At 42.3% G+C, this 24,192-nt stretch overlaps 1 protein-coding gene and 1 pseudogene across 1 annotated transcript in view; both read right to left on the bottom strand.

Annotated features, from left to right (window-relative positions):
- Window positions 1-24,192, bottom strand: part of PPP4R4 (protein phosphatase 4 regulatory subunit 4) — a 2,733,238-nt gene that overhangs the window by 990,053 nt on the left and 1,718,993 nt on the right. The window lies entirely within an intron of this gene.
- On the bottom strand, window positions 1,599-1,667 carry LOC122805086 (annotated as a pseudogene).

Here is a 24,192-nt window from a genome sequence, read left to right as displayed (position 1 = left end):
GTGGGGAAAATTCCTCGGCTCCAGGTGGGAGGGAGGATTTAGAAGGAGTAGGAATTCCTCTGGTTCACCGGGAGCTGATCCAAGAGTCTCACTATGTCGAGTTCCAAAAGGCTCCTGGTGGAGCGGGTTGACATCCCCGATGGAGAATCAGGCCGTTCAGGAAATGGACTCAACTGTTGTCCAAGAAAGGGATCTACCGATGGGGAATATTGAGTCAGAGCCAAGGTTTCGCCCTTCGGCACTGTGGTCAAACGACCAGAAGGTTGTGTTGGAGGGGGGGTAGTGACCTGTATTGGGGAGACCATTTTTGATGCTGAGAGGGGCAGTGGTACAATAGCAGTGGTCAGTACCATAGGTGCTGAAGACATAATTGGTTCCATACCTGAGGATGGCACCGTAGATGGAGTTTTAGGCTCTGGTGCCGAGATGGGTGCAGAGGTCAATTTCGTATGTTCTGATTTTGATTCCGTGAGGGACTTAGCAGACTTAGATTCACTAGTATGAGGAGAAGATGGTGAAGACTGACTCCTCTTCTTAGGTTCTTTTTTAGGAAGGGTTGAGATCTCTTCCTCAGATAACGCCTCTGAGAAAGGCGTTTTCAAGAGGCCCTTTAATATTAATTTGATCTTTCTCTCAGCCAGTGTGCAAGCACTAAACCCCTTACATAGTTCACATAGAGGTTGAATCTTCAAGTGTGGAACACCAAGGCAAAAAACGCAGGATAAATGTCTGTCAGAATTAAGCATTTTCCTGCCACACTTATCAAATTGTTTGAAACCTATTGTCCCCTTCTTGTCAGCCATTATCATAAACGGTGTACAATTCAAAATACCAAGTCACAAAAAAGAACAGCAATAAGACAGATGTAGATGAAAAAACAGAGAGAGAGAGAGAGACACACACACAGCTGAGGAAAGGAAGACTGATTTTTTTTTTTTAATTACCAAAATGGTAATAAAGTATACCCAGCGGATAAAGGGAAGGATAAAGGGAGGAATACCAGTGATGGTATTAATAATTACCACACATGTAAGGGAGGGACCTGTACCACCAATGGCATGAAGAAATACCAAGAATTGTTAAGAAACAAGGAAAAATCACTCAAGCAGATAGAAAGGGTAAGCAAATCATCAACGACTATTACTAGTAAGATTAGCAGAGAAAAATCTCAAAGGTAGAAAATCTAAACCACTTAGCTGGAGAACTGGCCTGAGGCGTCTTGACACTCTACGTGGCAAACGAGATCTGAGGAGATAAGGAGAGGGGCACTATGGGTAAGCTTAGCTCAAGAGTTTTTTGGCTAGCATGAGCTTGTTATAGGTTCATAGGTAGGTACTAGGCTATCTGCCAGAAGGCATTTATAAGCCTAGCCAGAACGTGTTGGCTTTCACCGCCCCCTTAGATTAGTTCCCTGTGTCTCTGTCCAGCAGCGCCACTGAAGTGATCCCCACGGTAAACTTTGTTTCCCATCCACTTGTCAAGGTTTCTCTTGAAGAGTGTTAGCGAGTAGCTCTGCCTAATGTAGATTGGAATCTTGTTCCAAAGGATTGGAAGTCTCTGGGACAGGAATCTATCCCTCCAGCACATCCTATTTATTGTTGTGGTGAGATTTATCAGATATTGAACAGATGCTACACTTGATCTTAGCCAAAAGGCCAAGAAGAGTTGGTTCCGAGGACAGAACTGATACCCATCAGTCATGAATGAATGAAGATTAACATCATCAGATCAAAGCTTTGATTCAGTCCATGTAGGACAAGTTATTGTGAGTTACACTTTCTGTGATACAATGTTTGATTCCCTCAGCACAGGTTTGTCTACTGTGTGATCCTGAGCAAGTAACTTAGCCAGACACTGCTTCCCAGATTATGCCTGAAAAGGGATTTTGTGCCCAGTGGGCCTACCAAGTTAACACATAGGTAGCTAGGCTTAAAAAAAGCCCCCTGGGGTCATTGGCCTAGTAATCACCTATTAATCCTATTTTGGGAGAAACCAGAGTTAGCTATAGGAGGTAATATGCCATTCTGGGGGGAATGGATTAAGAAAGCCACCCTCTAGTTAGAACACCTAATAAAGAGGAAAGGGGCATGGCAAGTTCTGCAACTTCTGATAATTTGCATGAGGAATATGGGGTTCCTTATAAAGACAGATGGAAATATTTGCAACTCAGACATGAGTTTCTACCTTTATCCCTGAAGTTGTTTATAGGGGAGACCACTCCTCAGGTGGAAGATGTATTATGAAATGTGTATTGTCTGCAAATCCTCACTACAAAGAATAACCATTTACACAGATACAAACAGTATAAGAATTTGGCAGACAACTTGTTAGCCTTGCATACTGACAGTTTACTTTCTTCTCAAGGAGGGGTGAGTTCTGCACAACAGATCAGAATCTTAATTTTTAAGCCATACTTCATCCTTTCTCACCCATCAGTTGAAGCTAATTTATAAAAGTTATTGGACTCCTAGAAACTTGTAGAGAATGGCTACTCACTGGAGGGTGGATATCTTTCCTGCTGAGAAGTCAAAGCAAATGTATTTCATAAATTTTGTGGATGTGGGTTATTGGATTCATTCTTGGTTTAAATCAGTGACCTAGCCCCAAGAGTTTTGGGACTCTCAGTTCTGGTTACTTCGTTTTTAGATATTTCATGACTTTTCTACTACCCATTTCGCCTCATATATTCACAAATGTTGGCTAATACTACTGGCAGTTAGGGTACGACTATATGTATATAGCCTCTTGCTGGAAAGAACTATCTTTGACCTCTTGCAAAGAGCTGCTGCAATTTGTAAAAAGAAATATTAATCTCAAGCAAAGTGAATGTAGTCCTGGTGGGTTTGGTGATCAGGACCTCATGGTGCTTCCAAAAAAATCAGTCCGCTATATTATCTGGACAACATTACATGAAATTAATGCAAAGTAACCAAAAATATAGTTCATTTATTTTTTTCTTCCTTTTTTTTCTTTCTTACAAGACCTCAGGAAGTTTTAGAATAAGAAGTTATGTACCTACCATAACGTTCCATGTTAGCTGTCTTCTTCTCGCCTTCTTTCTTACTGGATGGGTTCGGAGCCGATCCTCGGCTCCGACTCGGCCTATACCATAGCTCGAGAGCTATTTTTACTGGCTCGAGGCAGCCCTATATCCCACAATACCATGCACTAACTCCCCAGATCTCATTGACAGCTAACACATAGTATAGTTTTATTGTTACCAAAAAATAAGCCATTATATAAAAATACAGTCTACCTGCTGGTAACACTCATGACACGGGTAACCCTGAATAACTATGTATCATGAAAGAAAAGGACTCAGAGACCTTCAAGTCTGTCAAGGCTAGGGGGCAGGAGGGAGGGACGCAAGAAAGAAGGCGAGAAGAAGACAACCAACATGGAACGTTATGGTAGGTACATGACTTCTTAATGTTAAGTTGTCATTCTCGTCTTCATTCTTGCTGGATGGGACAGCGTCCCTAGCACCTTGGTCCTGGGTGGCTCAACGGAACAGACTCCTGAGTACGGTGGAACCAAAATCAGCTCTATTTCTGGAGGCTATATCAAGTTTGTAATGGGTAATAAAAGTATGTTGAGAAGCCCATGTAGCTGCTGCACAAACGGCATCTAATGGTAACCTTGCCTGAAAGGCTGTTGAGGTTGATAGTGCCCTGGTTGAATGAGCCTTAGGTATTGAAGGAAGTTGTTTGTGTCTCAACTCGTAGACAAAGGTAATGATAGATGCTAACCATCTGGAAATAGTTACCTTTGATACTGGAAGTCCTTTCTTTCCTTCACATAAGAGAGGAAGAGCTGTTCTGACATTCTGAATTGTTTTGTCCTGTCTAGATAATACCGCAGTTGACGATGAACATCCAAGGAATGTAGTTTCTGTTCAGCCCTGTTTGAATAATTTGGGAAGAAAACAGGCAAGTCAATAGTGTGGTTCAGATTTGATTCAGAAGAAACTTTTGGTAGAAAGGAAGGATTCGTTCTGAGAGCTACCCTGTCTTTATGAAAAACCAAATAAGGGGGACGGACAGACAAGGCCTGAAGTTCCGACACCCTTCTGGCAGAGGTTATAGCCACCAAAAACAGAGTTTTCCAAGAGAGAAGCTTGAGGGAACAAGAAGCTGCAGGCTCAAAGGGAGGGAGAATTAATGAAGTTAACACCAAATTTAGATCCCATTGTGGAGGAGGATCCTTAATGGGAGGTCTGAGCAAGAAGATGCCCTTGAGGAAAGCTTTACAGAGTTTATGGGACATAATATTGGTTTCCGAGAGCCCTACATGAAAATTGGCAATGGCCGCTAGTTGTACTCTGATAGTGGCCGACGACGACCCTGAATGAAAAAGCTCTGCCAGAAAATCTAGAACTTTATGAATTGGTGCATTAAAAGGATCTAAGGACCTAGCTTCTGCTCAGAACGAAAAACGCTTCCACTTACTCGCATAAGTCTTCCTAGTATTGGACTTATTGGGAGGCAAGAATGATATCACGGACAGGAAGAGAAATAAAGGGAAGCCTGGCTATGGTTGGAAGTGGGGCAACCAAGCTGTGAGGTTGAGGGACTGAAGAGACTGGTGCAGCTTGCCCGTGAGATGGGTCAAAAGGTCTGGAAATGGTTCCAGATGTCAGGGCTGTTCCAGTAGATAACGGTGCAGGAACGGAAACTATACTTGTCGAGGCCAGTACGGAGCAATGAGGATCATTTTGGATCTCAATGCGGTTGCTTTCTGAATTAACTGCGGAATCAACAGAAAAGGGGGAAAAGCGTATAGAAGACCCCGTGGCCAATCGTGGACAAGAGCGTCTTTGGGGGGATGGCCTGGTAGAGGGAAGAGTGTGAAGAAGTCGAGGCACTTGCTGTTTTGAGGTGTTGCGAAAAGGTCGCAGCAAGGCTGGCCCCACTTCTGGAAAATTCTCTCTGCTACCGCCTGATTTAGAGACCACTCGTGAGGCATAAGAATTGTTCTGCTGAGTCTGTCCGCTATGAATTTGGACCTCCTGGGGATGTGCGCTGCTATCAGAAACCATTGTGAGGAGATCGCCCACTGCCAAAGTCTGAGTGCTTCTCGACATAGGGGGTAGGACTTTGTTCCGCCCTGCTTGTTTATGTACCACACTACAGACATATTGTCCGTTTGAACTGCTATAGTCCCTGTGGGAAGAGAGTCCTGAAGGGCTTGCAACGATAAAATCACTGCTCTCATCTCCAGGACATTTATGTGCAGGTGGCATTCTAATTGTTGCCATGTGCCCTGGACAGTCCTGCCCTGATAGTGCCCCCCCCACCCGATCAGGGAGGCATCCGTTGTCACCGTGGCAACTGGAGGGGGAAGAACAAAGGGTCTGCCCTGAAGAAGTTGAGGGGAGACCATCCACCAGGAGAGGTGTTTTTTGCAAGTTGGGGTTATCAAAATGTTGAGAGTCATTGGGAGCTGTTGAAAGGACCACTGAGAAAAAAAGCATCCACTGGAGAATTCTCATGTGGAAGCGGGCTAAGGGGAGAAGGAGAATCGCCACTGCCATGAGGCCTAATGTTTTCAGTACTAACTTGACTTGAATTCTGTTGGACTGAAACAGAAACTGAACATTCCGCCGTATGTCTGTCACTCTCTGAGGTGGTAATGTTGCAGACATTTCTGTGGTGTTTAACACGGCGCATATGAAGTTTATACATTGACAAGGCGACAAGGAGGATTTTGCGAAATTTATGGAAATACCTAGTTTGTTGCAAATGCGAATGGTGTAATCCCTGGCTATGATAAGATGCTGCTTGGTGGTAGCGGTAATGAGCCAGTCATCTAAATATGGAAACACCTGGAATCGTTTTTGTCTCAGGTGAGCCGTGACCACTGCCAAACATTTGAACACCCGGGGGGCTGTGGTGAGACCAAAGGGCAGGGCTCTGAATTGGTAATGACTGGCTCCCAGCCGGAAGCGGAGAAACCTCCTGGAGCGCCTGTGTATCTTTACATGATAGTACGCGTCCTGAAGGTCTAACGAGCACATCCAGTTGTCTCTGCCCAAGAAGGGCAGAATGGACTGCAGCGTTACCATCCGAAATTTTGTCTTCTGCACAGACTTGTTCAGTCTGCTGAGGTCCAAAATGGGTCTCCAGTCTCCTGTCTTTTTTGGTACCAAAAAGAACCTGGAGTAGATTCCGGATCCTAGCTGGTCTGCTGGGACTGCCTGGATGACACTTTTTTTTTTAACAGCTTTTTTATCTCTAGCTGTGCCTGACCCCTTTGTCCGGGTGGTACGTCTGGGAGGGGTCTTGGCGGTTGGATCGGAGGGGAAATGAAGGGGATTTTGTAACCCTCGGATATGATCGACTGTACCCATTTGTCTTGAGAGAGGGATTGCCAGGCTTCCGGGTACAGAGATAATCTTCCACCGACTGCCTCCGAAGGTGGACAGTCGGGCAGCTTCTCAGGGATGCTGAAAGGGTTGGTCAGGGAAGGATTCCCTGGAACCCTGGTTCTGTGGACCCTCTCTGCCCCTGGGGCGGCGTCTATTATTGTTCCCCCTCTGCCTCTGGGGGGAAGTTCACCACGTGCGGCAGGCGTGACTCCCTGTGGTTTGCGGAACCACATCTTTCCACCCTTCTGACCTTTAGGGTATGGTCTAGATGGTGTGGAAAAGTGGACTCCCACGGCAGAGAGAGTCTTACCATCTTGCTCGCACCTGGTGAGGGTATTCTTCACCTGAGGTCCAAACAATTCTGAACCATCAAAGGGAGTGTTGGTGAAGGATGCCTTGAAGGGATCAGCAAAATTACAGTCGCATCCAGGCGTGACGTCTTAACGCAACACCTGTGCCTGCGGCCCTAATCGCTCCATCGGCTGCATAAGAGATAAGCCGCATGGAGGAGTTGGCAATGGAATTCAGGGTAGCCAGCTGGGAGTTAATCTTGTCCTGATACCCCGCAGCAGAAGGATCCTGTATGGTTTCACCCAGTTCTTTGAGCAAATCTCTCTGAAGGTGGGTAAAATGACATAAATAGTTCAGCGACCGCATGGCAAAGATCGCTGAAGCAAATATCCGCTTACCGTACCTGTCCATAGTCCTGGACTCTATTAGGAGGATGAACAGGTACAGAAGGATCAGCTAATTCCTTCTTAGTGGCGGCTGCTACCACCATAGCATCTACCGATACACCTTTGGTCAGAAATGGTTTGTCTACCGGATCAGAAATAAATTTAGAAGGCCTCCTAGGGGTAGGTTCCATCGATTCAGGAGCTGCCCACGCCTTTCTGGCCACTACTTCCATCAGTGGGTCGAAAGGAGGGGACACCCAGGAGGTGGAAGGGCGAGACCCAAAAGCGTCAAGGTAAACCGACTCGTCCTCGGAAGGTTTAAGGGTGGACCAATTCCCCCTCTGTTTCAGGATCTCTAGGATGTCTGAAAAGGAGACAACCTCAGAGGGGGATCTCGGGGAACCCTCCGACTCATCCAAGTCGGTGTCCGAAGTGATAGACTCGGGAGAGTCTACGTGCTTCCTCTTGCACTTTCTTTTCCCAAGCTTCAGGGGAGGCCTCGATGAAGAAGAGACACCCAAAGTGGGTACCCTATACTTTGGATCTCTGCTATCAATTGCCAGAGGATGACCAGAGACTGTAACAGGCACTGTAGAGGGAGGAGATGAAGGAACCAACCTTGGAGCGGACACCGGATCCAGCACGCTCCTCATCACCTCAAAGGCTCCCCTATCGGGCACAGAAGAAAGTCCTGGCTCCGAGGATACCAGAACCGCTCCCGGCGCCGACAGAGAAGGCTCCGAGAATGATGTTGGGGCCGAACTAACCAGCGCCAATGCTCCGAGAGGGAGAACGGGGTCGGACAAGGGTCCGACGCCACTCGCCCCCTCGGAGCAGACGATGGAGTCCCGGCGCCCGGACCTCTCCACGGACGGCACCAATGAAGAGGTCGGAGCCGACGACGCCGGGGCCGAAGGTGGTAGTATCGGCTCTGACGTGGGTAAGGTCCCGGTTCCAACAAACTCCGGCTCCGAGCTCAACTGAAGAGTCGGAGGAGGAATCGAAATTGGCACCGAGGGAGCCACAGTCTGGTGAGATGGGCTTTGGAGTATTTGGGCCAGTGCCTGAGACTTGAGGAGTCTACTGACCACCCTCTCAATGTCATGTTCGGACAGCCTGGAAGACCTGGAGGAATGAGTCCTATGACTCCGCTCCGACAGTAAGGGCGATCCTGGAGCCGAACGAATGGACTCTACGGAGGGTGACCTAGAGCACTTGCGCGCTGTTGTCGGCTCCGATACGGGTTTCGGAGCGGGCAAAGTCTTGCTCGCATCAGATCCGACTGGAGCCAATGTCGGAGCACTTTCGGTTCCGCCAGCCATCGACTCAAGAACTGGAGCCGAGGGTTTGGCGGGCTTGGACGACTTCCCCGAGCCAGACTTAGATGGGGAGTCATCAGGCTTCAATAAGCCCCTCAAAATTAGCTTATTGTGGTGCTCCTGCAGGACTCTTGGACTAAATCCGTGACAAACGGAACAAGAGTCCTGCAGGTGCAAGGGTCCCAGGCAATAAACGCAAGAAGTGTGACCGTCTGTCAGAGACATCTTCTGACAGCACGAGTCACACTTCTTGAATCCTGAGACTTTAGTGTCTTTGGACATTATAGTGGACACTAACAATCTAACACAGTCAGCACACACAACTCATTCAAACACTCACACAAGGGGAGAAGTTAAAGGGCTGACTAGGAATACACACACACCCCCACTCAATAAGGGCAAACTATAGGAATAACTATAGAAAAACTAAAGCCCGAAGGCCCGTTTATCAATATGACTAAATGAGGGGAGGGGAGGGCTTAATGAAAACTGTTAATAAACTTTTAAGGGTAGATAAAGAACAGAAAAGGAAAACTAACCTTAAATTTTATAAGTCCTCAGAAAAAGAAAAGACATTTTTTTACACTGACCTGAGCCGGTAAAAACGCAACCTCGCAGCGAAGCGGCAAACGAGATCTGGGGAGTTAGCGCATGGTATTGTGGGATATAGGGCTGCCTCGAGCCAGTAAAAATAGCTCTCGAGCTACAGTATAGGCCGAGTCGGGGCCGAGGATCGGCTCCGAACCCATCCAGCAAGAATGAAGGCGAGAATGACAACTTAACATTATATATTTAACAAGTTTCAGTTGTAGCATATTAGCTTGGTAGACATGTTATGTTTTGTTATCGGTAGCTCTGTTATTACATTGCTATACACTTTAATCATATTTTTTTGCTGCATTTTAAGACTAGATAGATGTTACAAGCACCTTAATAAGTGTTTGATATTTTGTTAAAATGTTTGGTTTGTTGACTCTAGGGTCACACAAATATAAAGAAAAGAGAAAAAAACAGGAATTATGTAATGGTTGATAAAATGAACTTCAACCATTCGACCAACTATACCACCAATGAAAAGGCAATGACTCATATAACACTAGTTAACTTCTGTGTTGGAAAATAAATCTTATATTATGGTAGTTGTGTTTGGCCAGGGCCATTTTACTTGTTTACTGGTTGTTTTGAGCCTCTATAAAATCCTTACATTTGTGTGAAGCTTGGCTCATTTCTATGGGCTAAAACACGTTTCCAACCAGACCACTAATTATAGAGAATTTTGAGTGAATCTGGTGCCATCCATCACTGAAGTACTTTGTGTCATAAAATTTCACTTTTTCCAGTCATTTATAAGTATTACTTTCACTTGTGTGCATTATCTGCAATTTCTGGACTTTATTTGTGAAGCTTTTACATGCTAAATCACATTTTTAACAATGCATTTAAAACTGTATTATTTTGCTCTCCTGCCTTCTCACTGTAGCTACTATTTGGATTATTGCTGAATTTCGTCATTTCCTGCAGTTTAAGCAAGTTCATTGTTTAAGCTGGTTATTCTTGCACTTTAGCTCCATTTTGTAATTTAAAGGAAAACTCCACCCTAAAACAAAAAAAATGTTTTTTTTACCCTGTCTTTGTTTCCTGACCTATTTTTACACCTTAAAATCACTCTAAGTGCTTTATTTGTAATTTTAGCCTGTTTTCTACAACATGGCTACCAATGGGGGGTGATGTATCAATGTGATCTTATTCTCCCTAAACCCTTTCTCTTTCTAATCACCCTCATTTATGTTTGGCTCAGATCTTTTTTACACTATACTTATAAGTTATCCAGCTACAGTCAGAAAAGTAACTAAATTGGTGGCCTTTTTGTTCAGTATTTTCTTTTGTAGTTCACGAGGAACTGAGAATCCCCTCCCTCCACACTACTGCAGAGGTGTTAAAACTGTCACTGCACTGAGACACTCTTGCAGAATCAATTCATCTTAGACTACAAAAGAAAACACTGAACAAAGGTCAGCAATTTAGTTACTTTCCTGGCTGTAGCTGGATAACTTCTATGTATAGTGTAAAAAAGGTTGGAGCCAAACATAAATGAGGGTGATTAGAGACAGAAAAGAAGCATTTCTTTTACAGAAGGTAAAGAAAAAAAAAAAAGAAAAGAAAAGTGACCCTCTCAAATCCCATCATATGTCAATGGCATAGGAATTCAAAGTTACTTCCTTATGTCTGGCATGAGTCATATAAAGTATTATGGAAAAGAGAAAGGGTTTCGGGAGCTTAAGATCACATTGATACATCAAGCCCATTGGTAGCCATGTTGTGGAAAACAGGCTAAAATTACAAATAAAGCACTTAGAGTGATTTTGAGGTGTCAAAAATGGGTCAAGAAACAAAGATATAGTGAAAATAACAGTTGTTTTAGTTCTAGGGTGGAGTTTTATTTAAGAGCCTGGAAGGGTTGGTGCTGCTCTTTAGTGGCAGTGGTGTGTAACCTAGTTGAATTCTATGCTGTAATCACTTAATAAACAATTCAGTGCTGTAAATTATTTAATAAACCTTAGAATGTGCTAGTTGCGATTGGCCATGGGCCATTTTACTCATTTACTGGCTGTTTTGAACCACTATAAAGGGTTCGCGTTTGAGCAAAGTTTGGATCCACACAGCAGGTTTTAGCACTGCCCTGTACAGATGCAGATATATAGAATTGATATTTTCTCTTTAAAACTATCCGCCAGACTTCCCTTTAATTCAGCTGTACTAACAGCAACTAGTTTGTGCAGGGACAAGCAATGTCTCACATGCTTTCTATTAGATATTCCCATTACTACTCTTCCTGCAAAACCTACTAATTACATATAAAGGGCCAGCAATCATGGACATGAACTTTCTTGCTATCTCCACAGCCAGTATGGTGGATATGGACATCCTGAGGCAATGTAGTAATTGCCTTATGTTTACAGAAAACCAACTTATTCTCTAACAAACTGATAAGTTATATGAGAGATATATGTCACAGGAGGCAAAGATCTTACATGGAAGCACTGATATCAATAGGCTTGTCAGAAATACATTTACTACATCCACCATGCACACATTAGATCTAACACACAGACAGACCCAGTAGTGTAACTAGGGTGGAGCGAGAGAGGCAACTGCCCTGGGTGCAAAGTGTTGGGGGGTGAGATCAGATGAATTGGATATGTCTTCAATGTAACACCAGCTTTTAAAACTAGTATTGCATTTCCAGTCACACCCGAGTGCTGTAGTGCACTGAATGTGGTCTAAACTGTAGCAAGCTGCATGCTACAGTTTAAAAGTGAAAAAAAGAAAATCTTTTTTAACTAAAACCTGAGAGCTACAGCACTCTGTGAAGGAAGGGTATAAACTGTAGCAACTGTTTGCTACATCTGTAACAAGCAATTTGCTACAGTTTAAAAGAAGAATGTTTTTTTTTTAATTAAAACATAAGCACCATAAAGCTCTGTACAGGCAGTTTATAAACTATAACAACTGTTTTCTATATTTGTAACAAGCAATTTGTTACAGTTTAAAAGATTTTTTTAAACAAAAAGATGAACACCATAGAGCTGTACAGGTGGGTTATAATCTGTAGCAAGTGTTTGCTAGATTTTTAATAAGCAGTTTGCTATAGTTTAGCAAGCAGTTTGCTACAGTTTAAAACAAGAAATACTTTTTTTTAAATAAATTTGTTGTGGAAGAAGGGTTGGGAACAGGGCATAGAAACAGGACCTGAATGCTACTAGAACATTATATATTGCCAAATGGAAAAGGCATACTAATTGCTACCAAAAACATAACCAGCCCCATTCAGGACTAGTTGTTCTCTGTTTTTACAATATTTGCATGGGTTACTATCCTATGGCCTTTCTTACTCCACTATCAAGATTCATTTAACAGTCATTTCAGCATGTGTGCCCATGGATCCTCCTCTTTCAGTGCATTCTCATGTCAAAATGTTTTTGATAGGGGTTTTGCATAAGAGATTTCCAAGCAAACCAGTGTCCCATCCTTGGGATCTTAATTTTTTGCTAGAGATGCTAACACTTACTCCATTTGAACCAGCTTTTCTGGCTGACTTGAGATTCTTGAAATGAAAACCAGTTTTACTCTGCATGAAGGGCATCTGAGTTGCAAGCTCTTATGGTGAGTCAACTCTAACTCATTTTACATAGAAACAGGGTTTCTTTAAGAACTATTCATTTTATGCCTACAGTGGTTTACAAATATACTTTAAGCCAAATATCTATCTCTCCGTTTTCTTTCTTTAATCCACAATTGAGGGAGAAATGATATTCCATACCTTGGATATCTACAGACAACTCAGGTACTGTCTTGGCAGAACTAAATCTTTCAGATCTTCAGAGCAATTGTTTATTTCTTCTGAAAGTAAAAAGAAAGGATAACCTCTAACAAAACAGATGATTTCCAAAGGGATGTCTACAGCTATTTAACTTTTGTTATATTCACCATAACAAACTATTCTGTGCAGGGTAAAGGTCCATACCAGAGCCTTAGCATCATCTATGGCTTTTTGGAGAGGGTTGGATTCTAGAAGTATTCTAGAAGGTGCAAATGGTCTTCTGAACATACTTTTACAAAGCACTATAAACTTGATTCCTTCTTAAGGCTTAGATGGGGCTTTGCAAAGATCATTCTTCAGAGGCTCCTGGAATCTTCTCCTTCTACCTCTCAAATGTAGCAACCTAGGGTAATGTACCCATATAGCTAGGGCTACTACAGCAGTGATCAATATGATGAACATAGTACAGCTGTGTAAGGAAATTTACCATAACAGTAAATGTTCGAATGATCACAGATGCAGTAGCTGCTCCCTCCCCTAACTGCCCTGTTTTTTGGTGTGTTGCTTATGCCAGGGTGTGGTTCTTTACTTCTTGTCTTTTCAGGGCTCAGCCTCCTTCTCCCAGTTGGCATGAAAGCTCTGAGGGGCTTGTTGCCCAAACTTGTCTTTTAGTCGGCTCAGCTCAAGCTAACTGATGATTTGGGTGGATGTGGAAGGTGCCCTGAAGTTTTTGGAAGCTGGCTGCCTGTTGTATCCTTGGCAGGAAGCTATGCTATTGCAGCAGTGATCGAACTGATGAACATAAGGACTTTTCCAGATTGCCTTAGCATGATCATGACTGATAGGATTGAAGGGTTCTTGGACACCACCTATATTCAGCCATTTAAGCTTCCTACTATTATGCAATACAATTAAATAGGCAGTTCTTAAATTTGAGATGCATTATGTTTTTAACTTGAATCCAGACTAGCTGGACTGTGTTGTGGTCAGCAGATGTTGAAGGTTGCTGTTATGGCCCACGTACATGTGGGAGAAGAAGAAAGGTTTGTACTTTTAAGTAGCTCACTCAAGTTACATGGAGCAGGAAAATGGAAGATGAAAAGAAAGATTATGGAATATGTACTAATTTCATTGTATCAACTTAGAGAAGGTTCTACTCATAATTAAAACACTGCTGTAAGTTATAGTCAGGGAGCCGAACAATAATGTATCAGGTTACATTACTTTAGGTAGAAACTCTACAAAAGGAATTTCACATGCAGGCAACAGAGCAAGGATAGGGTTATTTGGTTTCACTAGGCCTGAGAAAGTCCTCTGTGAAAATTGTACACACATCAGGACTCATATCTAAGGCTGGGGAAAGCCATTTAACTAACTCTTCAGTTGTACAAAAATCCAGCTGATAATCAGAATAAAAGTAAAGAACTGATAACGGTCCCTAGCCAGAAATCGAGGTACCTTCTGCACTCTGGCTATCTTTATTTGGGGTAAGCATTCTTAATGTATACAAAGCACATCCAGTCCCCCACCTTTGAGTATGGAAGAAAAGCCTGCACTGTGACCATCTGGAATTGTGTTTTTAAGTCTATAATGGACATGAGGTCCTTTGATGTCTTGCGAACTAAAAAAAACCTGGAAAAAACTGCAAACTCTCTGGTCCAGCCAACTGCTTGAATGGCTCTTTCTTGAAGGAGATGTGTGACCTCTTTTCCCGCTATCTTGTTCGGGCAGGGATAAACATATGGAGGGGGCAGACAGATGAGTTTTTAGTTGCCTGGAGAAGGGTATTACATATTCTCCAGATATTATGCTACTCACCCAGTTGTCTCATGTGATGGCTATCCACAAGTCCATATGAAGAGACAAGTGACCCCGAATGCTTCCAGAAAGGAGCAGTCAGGCAGTCTTTCATGAATGCTGAGGGTGCTTCCAGGAGGAAGGATCTCAAAACCCTTGATTTTGCAGGCCCCCTCTGCTCCTGGGGTGGTGCTCATTAAAGGAGCTTCTCTGCTACATTTGCCCCTATCCAAAAAGGAGACAGGAAACTAATACTGCGCAGAGAACTACAAACCCATAAGTCTTATTAGTCTCATATGCAAGGCCATGGAAAGAATTATGGATTATGGATATGGTAAACAATGACATAGGAAACCTACAGACACTGGACACTACCCAGTTTGGTTTTCTCAAAGGCAGGTCATGCCTACTTAACGGAGAAGGCCACTAAAGTTACAGATAAGGGTAAAACAGTGCACACTGCCTATCTAGACCTAGCCAAGGTATTCAACACAATACTTCAATTGGGTATTGTATATCAACTTACAAAATTAGGTATAAACCCAAATGTCATGTGATGGATAGCCAGCTGGCTCACTGACAAAACACAGGAAGTTAAGATAGGGGAATCCATCTTCATAAAGAGGGCAGTCACTAGCAGAGTCCCACAGGGATTGACGCTGGGCCTCTCCTTTTTACCATCTACTTCTCTAAAGTCAAAGCAAACATCAAGGGCCTCTGGCTGACAAAGTCTGCAAATGACTACAAACAAGGCATGGTCATTGGATCCCCTAAAGGATTAGATACCCTTCAAGAGGGCCTAATACACATAATTAGTACCAGAGCCATGGCTTAAAACTCATTGTGAAAAAATGCATAATAGTACCCTTTGGAAAGACGTCCATCCCTGGAAATTACCACATTAAAAACATATTCCTAAAAGTAGACTCAGTGGTCAGAGATCTGGGAAAATATGTTGACAGCAACCCCACCTTTGACCCCCATATGTCTACTGTGGTGAGAAAATTGTTCTACGCTGTACAACTTATAAGTAAGAGTATGGCATCTTGGTCCAACGAGGTCATTGCTCCACTGTACTTAGCTATCACCAGACCAATTATTGAGAGCAATGCACTCCTTCAGCATGAACCTGACCAGGCATTTGAAACAGCTTAATGGACCACAGAGGTTCTTCAAAAAAAAGAATACAGGGAGTAAACAACAAGTCCTATGTGGACCATCTCCAAACCCTATCCCCGTACTCAGTGTCCTACAGAGTACTGTGCTGTGATATATGTCTAGCCAACATGGCACCCTCTTATCCCACACTAATGGATTTGTTCCATATCCACAAAACAAATAGCATTAGAAATACCTATTCTAAAGACCTACACCTAGTCTGCGGCATAAACAGAACATATTAGAGGGACAAGTATGTGTCTCAAAGATTACCCCTTTCTCTGGAACACGTTTCCAATCCATGTAAAACAAAGCTCATCCACAACCATATTCAAATGGAAATGGATGGGAAATCTCAAATTTATCCCAGGTTTGGTACCTATGTCCCTAATAGACAAGGGCAGCTTGTGAACAGTTGATGTGTACAAGTCTATATCATAACTATTAAAATTCCTTGGGGTACTAACACATGGTGTCAGTAATAAAAAGACTTTTGGCTTTTCCTGGTTAGGGGTCGCCACAGCAGAACTCTGGTCTGCTCATGACTGGCAGTGGATTTTTACGGTGCTGAGTTCCCAGACCGACGTCCAACCTTCAACGAAGGCACGCCCATTCACGCTTGCACCTACCTGCATGTCTTTAACGTCACTCGACCGTGGGGAGGACATGCAGACTCCACATAGAAAGCGCTCCAGCCGAGAACCGAACAGGAGAACCTCTTGCTGTGAGGCGACAACACTAACCGCTGCACCACCGCGGCTCAGGGTGTCAGTAATATTTTGGTAAATTTACAGCAAACTTGGCTAGGCTTAAAAAGGCTCTTTGGCCAATAGCCTAGTATCCATCTATGAATTATGAGTCAAATGGAAAATGCTTAATTTGTTTTGCACCCTAGAGCTTTAGACACCTCCTGGTCCCTGGAAAAGGACCTTTGAGGGGGTCTCAAAGTGCACTTCTAAGGCAGAAAGTATTTCCTCTTGTTAACTCTTTAGAAGATTTTCTTTGATCTTTGACTTTGGGTCCATAGATGGAAGACCCATCATAAGGGGCATTAACAAAGTATGCCATGAGGTTATCTGCAAAGTCACATAAATGAAGACAACCATGGCAACCCATAGTTATTATGCCCATGCCTGCTACCCTAACTAATTTGCTGTCTGCATTATGCAACAGTCACATGGAAAAATTAGAGATGATCAGCATACTAGCCAGTTGTGACTTAAGCTGCTTGCAAGTGACAGATGTGGCAGGCTTCCTCAATAGCCTGGTGTCTTTTCTGCACAATATCTTTAGAAATTAGTCTCATGAGTGAGGTAGTTTAATGCTCATTGCACAAATGTGCCCAAAGTATAAACCCTTTTCCTCATGCAGTCTATCATCCTTAACAAAATGAAAGAAAATGCACCGAGCTAGCACACTGAGAACGTTTATTAATAGACAAAACAGAAAACAGAAAATGGTGAGCGCTTTCACAACATAAAGTTGCTTCATCAGACAACAGTAAAAGGCTTACACTCTATTTAAACAGTCAAATATCCATTACTCAATTAACTAATTAGGGTTAGCAAGCTGTACACAATCAAATTCAAGAGAAGCTTACCACAGTGAATCCTACAATAAAGATGCACTATGCATATAATGTTACACACAAAGTTACTAAGCATATATAACCACACTATATACAGTGTAAAAAACCATGTACATACATATATAAGATAAAACAACGACAGTAAGACTTATAAAAAACTACTAAAAACATCTAAAATATCTTCTAAAAGATCTAAAAATCAGTGCATGAGTGGTCGAGCCTTCAAAAAGGGAACCAAAGTAGTGGCAGCATTCAACCCAGGAAACTTCTCAGCATTAAGCTTCAGTATCCATTTTTGCTCATGCCCCTCTAATATTTTCTATGTCACCACCCCTAGGGTTCGTATAAATATGTTGCAAAACCAAAAATTTTTAAGGTTACAATGGCAGCGACTGCATTTGCAAGCTTCTTTGGAAGCCAAGATCATTCCACGTGGATTGAGAATATTGAATATGCCCACTTATGGGGATGCATATCCAGTTTTACTTCATAAGTGGCAAGAATTGAACTTGCAATTTAGTTCCAAGTATATGGAACTCTTACTGGAATTTTTTCTACCTATAGAAGTAGATCTGAAGTCACAGATCATTGACCTAGAATCTAAGATTACAGACAGCTTTTCATGTGACATAACCCTGAACAAAATGAGTCAATTACAAGATAACATCGTAACATACGAAAAGAGATTGCAGACTGTTAAACTATCCAAACTCAATAGAGACAAAGCTGATTTTGCCAAGAATAATGTGTTTTCTTGGCCCAAAGAAGCTACTAATAGACCTAATCAAGGCAACAGCACTTTGAATTTTGCTCCTAATACCATTCAAGCATTTGATAGTGCAGCTAGCGCTTCCAGCCTTACTTCCGGTATTCCGGCTGATCGGCCGGTTATGGCATCCATGCCTACGAATGCTCAGCATGTCGCCTTGAATGTACAAGCTTCCTCTACTGCTTTGGACAACTTTGCAACTCCTATAGCTGGAGATCAGCCTCTTAACACTATCAAACCTTCGTATGCGTCGATGGTTACGTCGCATACATCCAGCATTTCATGTATACCAGCTGGAAATGTTATTCCATCACCTGCTAGTAAGAAAGATACTAGTGTTTTTTTAGACAGCTCAAAGAAGGGCGATTTCTCGCTGAAGGCAGCGCTGCCATTCAGGACTCGCTCCAAAAGTCTAACCTACAACAACAAAGCACCCAGGGCTCCTATAATGGATGGAGCTGCCCAGCAATCCAAGAAGAGACGTCTATAGACCCAGGTTTAGTCTTTAATATTTCTTCTTTTAACTTAACTATGGAACAGCTCAGTTTACTTAACAAAGGTCTATCATTTATTCCTGCCAGGAGGGCTGATCCTGCAGAAATGTTAAAAGATTTAAGACTTTTGGGTAGGAATCTCTCTCTAAAATGTATTTTTTCTGCAGGCAACACCAATATATACAACCAAGCCTGTATGTATAGACAACCTAGTACTTTTATTCCAGCTACACCCATAGGTATTCAACGTTTTACTGATGCATGTGAGATTGCTTTTAGGGAGCTGAATGCTCTATCTGTTTGTAACATGTCATTTTATAATCTGACTACTGGAGAGTACAGAGCTTTGCAAGATTTAAAAAGCCTACATTCATTGATCATTAAACAGGCCGACAAAGGAGGCGGCATTGTTGTTTTAGATAAAGATTTATATGTTACACAAATGGAGAAACTGTTACTTGATACTACCACATATCAATGTATTTCTAAGTCTATGGTGAATGCCATCATAGATAAAGTTTCTTTTCTAATTTTTGACTTGTTAATAACTAATTTGATTGATGATTCACTTTTAAGTATTTCAATGTTCATAAGCCTGTTGTTCCCAGGATATATGGTCTACCTAAAATTCACAAGGACTTGTTATTTCCACCTATGAGACCTATTGTTTCAGGTAGTGGCTGGTGTACTGAGCCCCTCTCCATATATGTAGAAGGGACTTTACATGGTTTTCTGGACAACTGTTATACAATTTTAAAGGACACTAAGATGTTCTTACAGCGGCTACATAATAGGATGGAGACGATAGATAGAGATGAGGAATTTGTTCTTGTGACCATGGATATAGAATCTCTGTTTACCAGTATACCAAATGTTTGGGGTGTTGATAGTATTAGAGATTTTCTTACTGTGCACAAACTTTTGACTAACAATAAGATACAGTTAATCTGCACCCTATTAGAAATAATTTTAGAAAATAATATTGTTATGTTTCAAGAACAGTTTTTCCTGCAAAACGTTGGCGTGGCAATGGGCACTGCTTGTGCCAATAGCTACGCCAACTTAGCACTGGTCAGTTGGGAAGAGCAAAACATTTTGTCTGCCACTAATCCTTTCTTTGGACAAATACTGTGGTATGTTAGGTTTGTAGATGACGCTTTTATGTTATGGAAGGGCTCCGGCTCTGATCTAGACCAATTTTTGGATTATTTGCATTCAACAACTGATTTTTTAAGGTTTACACACCAGAGTTCAGCCACTGACATAAGTTTTCTTGATGTCAAAATCAGTAAATCTGATTTGAATCATCTCCGCAGTACTATATACCATAAACCAACTAGAAAGAACACATTGCTGCATAAATCTAGTATGCACCCTAGACACATTCCTAGGAATGTGTTAAGAGGGCAAGTTTTTAGGACACTCAGGCTACATAGTAATGACAATGATGCAGTAGCTGCATTGAATAACTTGAAAATTGAGCTTCTGGCTAGAGGATATTCTAGTGCAGACATTGATAATGCAATATCTGATGCCTGGAAGCTTAGAGATACTAGGTGCAAACCTTATTATAATCACAACAGAGTGATCGCAGATGCAACACACAGTGCCACAGCAGAGAATGACTTTAGAGTGGTTCTCCAGTTTTCTAGCAACATTAATCAATATGCGGATGTTGTTAAGAAATACTGGTACCTTTTACAAGAAGTTCCTGGCCTTGTAGACAAGGTTGGACTGATTCCACATTTCAGTTTTAAGAATAGCAAGTCACTTAAACAACACCTTTGTCATGGGGAAACACGCAAAAAGTTAACTCACTCTGTTCGCCGTGGAACTTTTCCATGTAGGAACTGTAGTGCTTGTCAGTTTGTTTATAACAAAAATAATTATGTGCATCCTACCAGGCATTTTTCGTTACATTCTAATCAATATTCAGATTGTAGAACCACTGATGTTGTTTATTTTTTTTTTGTCAACAATGCCATGCTTATTAAGTAGGCAAAGCGAATAGAATGTTGAAAGATCGTATTTTAGAACATGTGAGAGACATTACCAACTGTAAACAATCCAGTGCTCTGGCCTGTCACGTTATGTCTAATGATCGTTCACATTCTTTTAAATTTTTGGTTTTGCAACATATTTATACGAACCCTAGGGGTGGTGACATAGAAAATATTACAGAGGGGCATGAGCAAAAATGGATACTGAAGCTTAACGCTGAGAAGTTTCCTGGGTTGAATGCTGCCACTACTTTGGTTCCCTTTTTGAAGGCTCGACCACTCATGCACTGATTTTTAGATCTTTTAGAAGATATTTTAGATGTTTTAGTAGTTTTTTATATCTTACTGTCGTTGTTTTATCTTATATATGTATGTACATGGTTTTTACACTGTATATAGTGTGGTTATATATGCTTAGTAACTTTGTGTGTAACATTATATGCATAGTGCATCTTCATTGTAGGATTCACTGTGGTAAGCTTCTCTTGAATTTGATTGTGTACAGCTTGCTAACCCTAATTAGTTAATTGAGTAATGGATATTTGACTATTTAAATAGAGTGTAAGCCTTTTACTGTTGTCTGATGAAGCAACTTTATGTTGTGAAAGCGCTCACCATTTTCTGTTTTCTGTTTTGTCTATTAATAAACGTTCTCAGTGTGCTAGCTCGGTGCATTTTCTTTCATTTTGTTTGGGCTCCTTTTTGCACCTTGATTTTACCTACGACTGTTTTTGTTTTTTATATAATAGTCTGTCATCCTTGCCTCATCATTAGGAGGATGCACCATAAGCCTATCACCAAACAACTCCTTCTTGGTGGCTGCAGGAACAATAATGGAGTCCATCAGAAGACCTTTACTCCAATGTGGTCTGTCCTTTGGTGGTTGTAGAATTTTGTCAGGCTTTCTAGAAAAATTTTCTACAATGTCAGGTTCCCATCATTCTACCTCTATCACCTCTTTTGCTTGGTAGAAGGGATCACCCAGAAGGTAGAGGGGGTCAGATAAGAATACCTCATAAAAAAAACCTCCCAATCCAGAGAAGGGGGATCTGTGGGCCAAGTAACTTCTGCCTCATTAGCTCTAAGATCTTACCAAATCTTGTGTCCTCTGGAGGGGACTGTAGGGAGCCTTCCTCTTCATCAAAGCCAGTACCATGTGTTGGAGACTCCATGGGGAAGTTTATGTGCCGCCTTTTGCACATGTGTTTTCATGGTGTTTTTTTTTATTCCCTATTACGTGATCGAAACCTTAGGTTATCGAACACCTAAAGGTCGATCACAAAATGTCGAAGTCTGAAAATTGTGAACGGCCGTTTCCACACAGGGAAACGAGTCATTTGGCCGTTACGCATATTTTGTTCTTTCTCCTTTGTAGAGAGATCTCAGAGGTGGTATATTTAGTTAGGGGAGTGTGGGGGGCACAGCCCCCCACTTTATTTCTGTTTATAACTTTTTGTTTTTATTTGGCCAACGGCGTTGTTTTAATGTGTGGAAACGGCCATTTTCGATGTCAAGGGTTCGATATTTTGTGATCAACCTTTAGGTGTTCGATAACCTAAGGTTTTGATCGTGTAATATAGACCCTTTTTTTGGGGGGAGGGGGTTCAGAATTCTTCTGAAGCACCCACAGACTCAAGGTGTTCCTGATGGTGAGAATTGCTGAAGCACTCAGAAAAGCGCTGTCCCTTGGATAGATAATGAAGGCTCAAGACTGCAGACTAAATGGTGTTTAACAATGCAGCCAGTGGATGGGCAATGATCCCCTTTAAGAAGTCAAAACTGAAGTGGAATTCATTGGCATTTAAGTCATCCACTTCAGTGCAACACCACTCCCAAGACAGCAGACACTGATACTTCCAAATATAGAGCCACCAATGCCAATGAGCTGTAAAGCTCAAACATTGAGATTAGAGCTGATGCCTCAAACATCAGTGCCCCTGACATCAAAAAGGGCACTGAGCATGTCGGATGAGGTTGTGAACTTCTCATCAAGGAGTCAGCACCAAGATGCAGCCAACACCAGAGAAATTAGTGTCAAATGCACTGGAAGCTGGGGTTTTGGTACTAAGGGATCCGTGTCTACCAGTACAAAGGGAGAATTCACTAGGAAGATCAACAGCTCTGATGCCACTTAGTCCAGGAGTCATGCCAAAGAAGGAGATTTTTCAAGGGACTCCTAAGGTCAACCCATTCTATTCTGGGACATACCTCTCAACCTCTTAGAGCAAGAAATCTGGACAGAGCCTAAATAATGGGGGTACAAAGGGACACAAATAGGGACAGGTTTTAAATATTGCTCTTATAAACTTGGACAGTTGCTAGAATAACAGGATTTGTGTTAACATGCATTTTGCTAAAGGATATGAAGTCTGAAACTCAAATGTATGGCATTATTTAGTGACTCCAGTTACTAACTACCACAAGTCAAATCACTGATAGCACCTAACCACCAAACAGCAAATGCAATTAAAGCACTAATAATAACCAAATAACTTTTAACCTCCAATGAAGTAAACTTGAAAAAGCCAACATTTTTGCTTGGGCCTCAACCACCTAGCTATGAAGCAGGAAAGGTAACAGATTATATACATATATTTAATGATATTAAACAAGAAGTGAGGATGTGAATAACCCTAGAAAGCAGCCTAGGATTCATGGTCATCACTGGAATTGGAAAAAACAAGTGGTTAGACAGGACTAAGGTATTTGATGTCCGTGTGAGGCTTGTCAGAGGGGTGAGAGATCAGATCCAGATGGAGATTCAGGACCCAGGGTAGGCACACTAGAAGAGGCCACAGAAAGGGAAACCATCCTATCTTGGCCAAATAGGGGCAATGAAAAACACTTTTGCTTTGCACCACACCACTTTCTGAAGAAATTTGGATATGAGAGGCATTATAAGGTAAGCATACAGGAGACATGGGTGTCAATAATGGACTACACCATCCCATGGGGACTGTTCCTCTTGCAAGATGAGGGAGAAGAAGCTGCTGCACTTACTATTGGTCACAGCTGCAAAGAGGTCACAGCATGGCTGGCCTAGTGGCTAAAGATCTTGGCTGCCACTTACTGATTGAAGGACCAGTGGTGTAAGAATCAACCTGCTCAACTTGTCCACTAAAATCTTGGACCTGCCCAGGATGTACATTGCAGCAAGAAAGCTCTGGGAAGACAATGCCCACTGCAACACCTTCTTGGCTTCCTGACATAATGGGTATGACTAGGTTCTATCTTGCTCATTGATGTACCAGACTGCTGACATACTGTATGTCTGTACCATAATTCCACCAGTGGGGAGGCATTCTTAAAAGGTACACAATGCGAGTTGGACTAACTGCATTTCCAGAACACTGAAGAGAAGGTTGAAATGCTCTCACCCCCCACCACCACCCCAGAAGAGAGATGTCCACAGTCACACTGGTCTTTGGCAAGAGAAACACAAAAAGACATCCTAAGGCAGTCAGAGGAGAAGTCAACCATGAAAGAATTGGTTGCCTACAGATCTTGTTGAACTGGATGGGAAAGTCCATAGTTTTATGCGTCATGGACCAATGGACAGAAAGATTCCACTGCAGAATTTGCATATAAAACATTGTGTGTGGGATTAGAGTGATAGCAACTGCCATGGACCCCAACAGATGGAGAATCAGGTATACCAGAGGATCTAATGGCGCAAAACCTGTGAGGCCTGAAGATGTAGGA

This window comes from Protopterus annectens, chromosome 6.part0 (genome assembly GCF_019279795.1).
Source record: "Protopterus annectens isolate FY-2018-M chromosome 6.part0, PAN1.0, whole genome shotgun sequence".
Taxonomy (NCBI): Eukaryota; Metazoa; Chordata; order Ceratodontiformes; family Protopteridae; genus Protopterus; species Protopterus annectens.
Note: the sequence above shows the minus strand (reverse complement) of the source record. Positions and strands in the feature narration are given on the sequence as shown.